Below are 6,286 nucleotides of genomic sequence, written 5' to 3' on the forward strand. Positions count from 1 at the left end.
CAGGGCAGAACGACCAGGCCCGGCGACACCACCGGGGCCCCCAAAACGCTCAGCAATCAAATAGGTTCCTCCGCCGGTTTCAGTCTGTCACACGCAGGGGCCCAGATGGTCCGGCCCCAACAGAGAGTCCGCCGTTCTTCGGCCAAGGGACAGGGGCCCCGCAGTGCGAAGTGTCGCCGACACAAGTCTGAGTGCCAAAGCGCCCGTCCTAAGTCCTCCGCACCGTCGGGTCCCCCCTCGCAGGGCTCCTTCACCCTCCGTCGAGCGACGGGCCAGAATCCCTCCAGACCGCGACTTTCAGCACCAGGCCCAGCCGAGGCGCCCGGACAGCACTCCGATGCGCTCCGCCTCTCAGGCCCTCCGTCGCTCCTCGAGCTCGATCAGACCTTTTGGGGGACTTCCCCCGAGGCGATCCGAACCAAAACGGCAGCAGCGTGCGCACCAGGTGCTCCGCCACGCTCCTCTCCCACGCTGAGCCTCAGCGGGGGAAGAAAAGCATAAGAAAAGGGCTCAAGCTTGGCCGGGCCGGAGGAGCTACGGGAGGAAGCGTCCGCTCACCCCGCCATCTTGGCCACGCCCCCACCATTACAATTTTAAACAGAGCACAGCACAAAAAAGTCTTAACTGACTATCATTAGTCAGTGATGTCTTTAATTCCAGACAAAGCAAAGGACAAACTGAATACAGTAATATTGATCTCCAAAATGCTGACACATAGGTATAACAAAACAAACAGCTGACACGTGTTTCGTTGATTGACGACTTTCTCAAGGTTGTTGACAAAACAGTATGACAAGATCTTTAATGTCAGAACAAGAACAATGAGATGTTTAGGCAGTTAATAAGTAAAAGATAGGAAAAAAGATTAGAAAAAATAGACCAAAATTTCTAACCAAACATCCGTGTAGGATATAGCTAAAAAGTGAAAGAACAAACGGAGAAAACCTAAGAGTGAAAATTCTATTCTATAAATACCTTAAAATGATAATTGTATACACAAGAGATCAGCGAAAACTCCCTTTTCTTCTCTAGTATGAGGATACCAAGGGTGCGAGGCAATTCCGATATAAATACGTTAGTCGAAATAAAGTAGAGTAGTCACTAGGAGAGAGGCAAATTTAAATAGTAAGCGATGTAGCTTCTCAACACCCCTTTATAAACAACCAACAGCTGCCATAGTGTTAATAAGATCTTATACCAAAAAGCATCGTAGACCCTCTAGTATCACAATGTGTCCGTTAAGATAGCATAGAACCCACAGAAAAAATAAAGCATCTAAGATAAATAAACAATAGCAGTTTCTCAGTCATCCTAAGTCCCAGACTATAGCGACAGTTATGATTTACACAGGTCGCAGAGTAATATTGTAGTGATATGATAAAAAATTAAAGCGGACTCCTAAAGGTTACAATTGTCAAATGAATTTAGTTATATAACTTACTCTGCTATGGGACAGGTGAGCCGAAAATTTGTTATGATAAACGAATGGAAGCCATATAGTAAAGCCTCTTGAAGGTAACGTTCTTCAGTCGAAATCTACAAAATAACATCCATATGTTTTAAAAGTAGCGCCTCTAAAGCCTGGTAGCAGTCCCCTATGGGTAACGATAAGGTCTAGTGCATCAAGACTCACCCAAAGTAAACAACTTCCAGCTCACATCCCGAGAGGTAGAGTGAACCCGCCATAAGGAGAACGCCATTAAGTTAACCAAGCGTATCTCTCGAACGTCAATCACATGACGCGACGTGTTTACGTAAAGCGTCCGTTTCAGAAGCGCAATTCGGCCAGTTTTGTAGTTTCTCTGTGCTTTTTAGGACTACACAATGCCGTAACACAAACTATCCTCACAGAGCGATTCCCTCTCTAAGTAACTGCAGGCGTGCCTCAAATACATTATGTTTAGAACCTTAGAAAATGTGTAAATCGGCGGTTTAAAGCAGATGCAACCGCAATATATGTCTCAACACAAATAGTAATATTCATAACGGCAATCTGTAACAACACAGTTAAAGGAGTGAAGATTAGTATCTCAAATATACGTGGGTGAAATACAGTAGCATTAGGATAGATAAGTGTTATGTTGGGGCCCTAGGCCCTCATGCTGGGAATGACGGACACAGGACACATGCTTGGATAGTGGGTTAACTGGCCATGAGCACATGCGCTCGGCCCTTTTATTAGCAGCGTCACCTGACCCAGTGACGTCTGTGGTGGGTGGGTGTACAGTGTAGGACACACTGCTGAACACTAGAACGTGTCCATGCTAGGACACTACATTCCTCCCAATTTTTAATAACAAAAACCCAGAGTCAATGTTCAACCTAGGGGAGAAAGAAATATATATACAGATGTAATACAGTGACTAAATTTCTGCAGAGTCGCTCACGCTTCAGCAGCCTGGAGTCACAGACGATGTTCTTCCTGTCGCGGACGATGTTCTTCCTGTCGCGGACGATTACCAGTTCACTGTGGCACCAGCCTGGGCGCTCGATGGATCCAGTCTGTTTGACGGCTCTGCCTTGAAGTTGTTCTCACAGTCTTTTCTTCGCTTTACTTTCTTGGCGACAAACGCAGTTGAGTTCTTGTGGTTCACCGCTAGATGTTGCTGTTCATCTTTTAGTCCAGTCCTTTTCTTTATCTGTGGCGTGTGTTCTGTTTTGCAGAAAGACGGGTCATTCGCAAGACACCCCTCTCACCAGGGTGCCCCTCTCACAGGTGTTCCCCTGCCACAGGATATCCTTGAGGCCCTCTTCCTCAGATCTGGCCTGGGTTAAGTGTCCTGTATCGTGTTACTCCCATGCCGATAAGTGCGGGTGCGGAGGAGACGACAGGTCTCACCTCAGATTTCGCAGTCAGACCTGGAGGGTAGCTGTTGGCTCCTGTCTTTAGCACGCGATGTCTTCATCCTCCCGGGACCTTTGCTGAAGGGCGGCTGATGACCATCTCTCGTCGTGGGGACACTCTCTCTCACTGGCATCCCTGAGGCCTTTGCCCCTGAGTCACCACGGCTGGCATTGACCAGTGTCCGTGTAACCCCAAAGGTGGGTGTTCCGAATGGTCCAGCCTGCTCACCTCTGCAGATTCCGGGTGTGCTGAAAACATCGTCAACCAGATGGTCTTTTCCCCCGTGCCACGGGTGTTCTTCAGGACTTGCGCACTGTGTTCTGACGCTTGTCACCTTCCTTGTCTTTGAGGTGTGAGTAGTCTTGCCACACTCTTCTTTCTTTCCTCTATTTCTTTCTCCGTGAGGGTGTCATGTCACTCTGACTTCTTCTTTTGTTGCAGTGGCAACCGTGCCACTCAGATCTCTTTCTTTCCCCTTTTTCTTTTAGTGGCAGACGTGCCACTCCGATGTCATCTTCCTTCTTTTCTTGTAGTGGCAAACGTGCCACTCTGGTCTCTTCATCTCTTCGCTTCACGACCTACTCTGGACCGTTTCTGTTCTCCTCTTGTCTGGCCAGGCTTCTCCATGCAGCGCGTGCACTCTGCACGTGTTCCCCCTGGTCTTGTCCTCGTCCGAGAACACTCTCTTCATCTTCCTCAGCCTTCTGAGTTAGGGTCGTGACCTTCTCTTCTTCTTCTCCTTTTCACCAGTTACTTTGGTTGAAGTTCGTGGGGCCATACTCTTGGTCCGCTTCGTTCTTCTCCTTTTCACCAGTTACTTTGGTTCTTCTTGAGCTTCTTGGACCACTTGACGGTCCGCGGTGCCGATCACTGGCAGGATATCTTCGGTCTTGTCGTCAGACCTCTTGCTTTGTAGCTTCATTGACCCGTGCGTCGGTCACCTCCTTTTGCAACTCCTGGCGAGTCGGCTTCTGTGGTGCGACCATTTGGCTGGTCGGCTTGACCTTTGTGGTGCGACCATTTGGCTGGTCGGCTTGACCTTTGTGGTGCGACCGTTTGGCAGGTCGGCTTGGCCTTTGTGGTGCGACCATTTGGCTGGTCGGCTTGACCTTTGTGGTGCGACCGTTTGGCAGGTCGGTTTGGCCTTTGTGGTGCGACCATTTGGCTGGTCGGCTTGACCTTTGTGGTGCGACCGTTTGGCAGGTCGGCTTGGCCTTTGTGGTGCGACCGTTTGGCTGGTCGGCTTGACCTTTGTGGTGCGACCGTTTGGCAGGTCGGCTTGGCCTTTGTGGTGCGACCGTTTGGCTGGTCGGCTTCACGAGGTGCATCACGTCGTGTGACTACCTGTGTCTGCTGCCTTGTCAGGCGCTGGTGCGTGCTACTCTTCGTACCGTCGTGGTACATCTTCAGTGTTGCGTTGCTCCTTGTACCATGATCTGTTGATGTGGTGGCTTCTTGGCGCCACTGGGTGTGGCTCGACATCCTTGCCCGCCAGTGTTGTATACTTGCTGCGCCCATCCTCTTCAGTGGGTTCCTCTCCTGTAGGCGCTGCAGTGTACCTTCCGCGTCCGGGGTACACCTGCGCTGAGTCCGTTTGTTCTCTCGAGGGTTCGCTCCACTTGATGCGGCGACAGCGCAGTCCTTGCTGGGGTGGATGTGGCTTGACACCATTTCCTTTTCTTCCTCCTTATCGCTGTGGGGTGTCGCGGCATCCCTGTGGCACACTGTCTCTTCTTCCTGTGCTTCTGTCGCGTTCCTGCGCTTCTGGCACATTCCTGTGCGCCTCTGTCGCGTCCCCGTGCGCTCACCATTGCGCATCCGTCTGCCAATGCGGTACATGCCTTGCTGCCTCTTCTTCCTTGCGCTGCGATCCGTCAGTCTCCTGTGGCTGCTGGACTTCCTTGGATTGCTGCATGCTTGTTTGTTTCTTTGTTTCTGCAATACCACCAGTGGCCACTGGGTGGCAGTGTTGCTTTTCCCATGCAGCAGCAGCAACCTTCTTTGCTGCCAGAACTCCATGCCTTGTTTTCCTTTCCTCTTCTCCAGGCTTCACTCATGAGTAGGAGAGCTGGAGGGGAGCTGGAGCCAGGCAGACCAGTGAAGTGCAGGACAGGGGCTGGGCAGCAGGTAAGTCTTTTTACTTGTATTTATTGAGAGGCAGGGGGCACGGGCATTGTCAGGGAGCTGCTCTGGATGAGGCATCACTCGTGAATTGGGCATAGTTTATTCCTCGTTCTGGATGGCGGCTGGGGCTCGGTTTGCACTACTCGGTGTGTGTGAGTTGGGGGAGACATGCTCTTTTGGTCACGCTGGGGCTTCCAAGCACATTCGGGACTTCAGTGTGGCATGTTGGCAGTCAGTGCCATCGCGCCTCAGTGTAGGCGTGTTTCGGCGGCGCAGGCCGCTTGCCTGCATTCTCCATGCTGCCGGGGGTCCTGTGAGGTGGGGGCATGCTCCGGCCGGCCATTCTTTACTTTAGATATCGCCCTCCCTGCTCGCGGCAGCTTCCCGCAATCTTCGCGCGGCAGGGAGGGGTTTGCTGGCATGTCTCGTATGCGGGGTAGGCTCCCGCTAACAGTGCCTCACTTACTTTTCAATGTCCTATCGTCGCGGGCCAGGCAGGCCTCGCGCTCTTTGGGCTTCATTATAAGTCCCGCTGCGATGCGCATTTGAATTGCGATCGGTCCCGCCCCCGCAGCCGGCCTCCTCGTTGCTCGTGCCCTGCGGGGGAGGGTGTGTGTGTGTCGGCGCTGTTCTCCTGCTCCCCCCGCCAGCGGCAGCCTCTCTCGGCTCGCATGCTGTACGGGCGGTGGGCGGAGAAGACAGGGGTCGCCGCTGGGTGCTGTCGCTGCGGGTGGGCTCTGCACTTGCTTTCACACCATTTCCGCCCCCTCCCCGCAGCCGGTCTCCTCACTTCGCGGGCTGCGCGGGGAGGGGGTGCCAGTACCTCGCCCTTCTCGCTACGGACCGGGAGCTTCCTTCGTGCCGGAGGGCACACCAGGTTCCTCTACGCGGGGTGGGCACCCGCTGCAACCTTCCTTTATTTCTCCGGCTCACCTTCTGCCCGGCTGGGCTTCCTCGTGACGCGGGTGGGCACCGCGTGGACCACACCTCTTGCGGGGGTCGCCGCCGATGCGGGTGGGCTCCGCTCGGCGGGTGTCTCCTCCTTCACCGGGCAGGTCGCGGCCGATGCGGGTGGGCTCCGATCGGTCTGCTGGTCACCACCGTACACGCCCCTCACCACCCGGCACTGTGGCTGGTTCGACGGGGTCGGAGTGGGCACCCGACTTCCTCTACATCACTTTGGGGCACAGCGACCACCCGCAGGTCGTCGCGGCGGTGCGGGGTGGGCTCCCGGGCACCGCGGGGCATGCTGCGGGCTCCGCCTCGCCTTGCCGGCTTCTCGGCACGTCGCGCCTTCTTGCAGAGGGGGGGTGACCT

At 53.8% G+C, this 6,286-nt stretch overlaps 1 long non-coding RNA gene across 1 annotated transcript; it reads right to left on the reverse strand.

Moving 5' to 3' along the window:
• Positions 1 to 974: 974 nt before the first annotated feature.
• LOC146835417 (uncharacterized) lies at positions 975 to 1,710 on the reverse strand. Its single transcript, XR_014960729.1, has 3 exons — positions 1,634 to 1,710; positions 1,442 to 1,536; positions 975 to 1,101 (listed from the first exon to the last, which is right to left on the reverse strand). It is a non-coding gene; the product is annotated as an uncharacterized LOC146835417 (long non-coding RNA).
• Positions 1,711 to 6,286: the final 4,576 nt, after the last annotated feature.

This window comes from Triturus cristatus, chromosome 4_2 (genome assembly GCF_964204655.1).
Source record: "Triturus cristatus chromosome 4_2, aTriCri1.1, whole genome shotgun sequence".
NCBI classification, from domain to species: domain Eukaryota; kingdom Metazoa; phylum Chordata; class Amphibia; order Caudata; family Salamandridae; genus Triturus; species Triturus cristatus.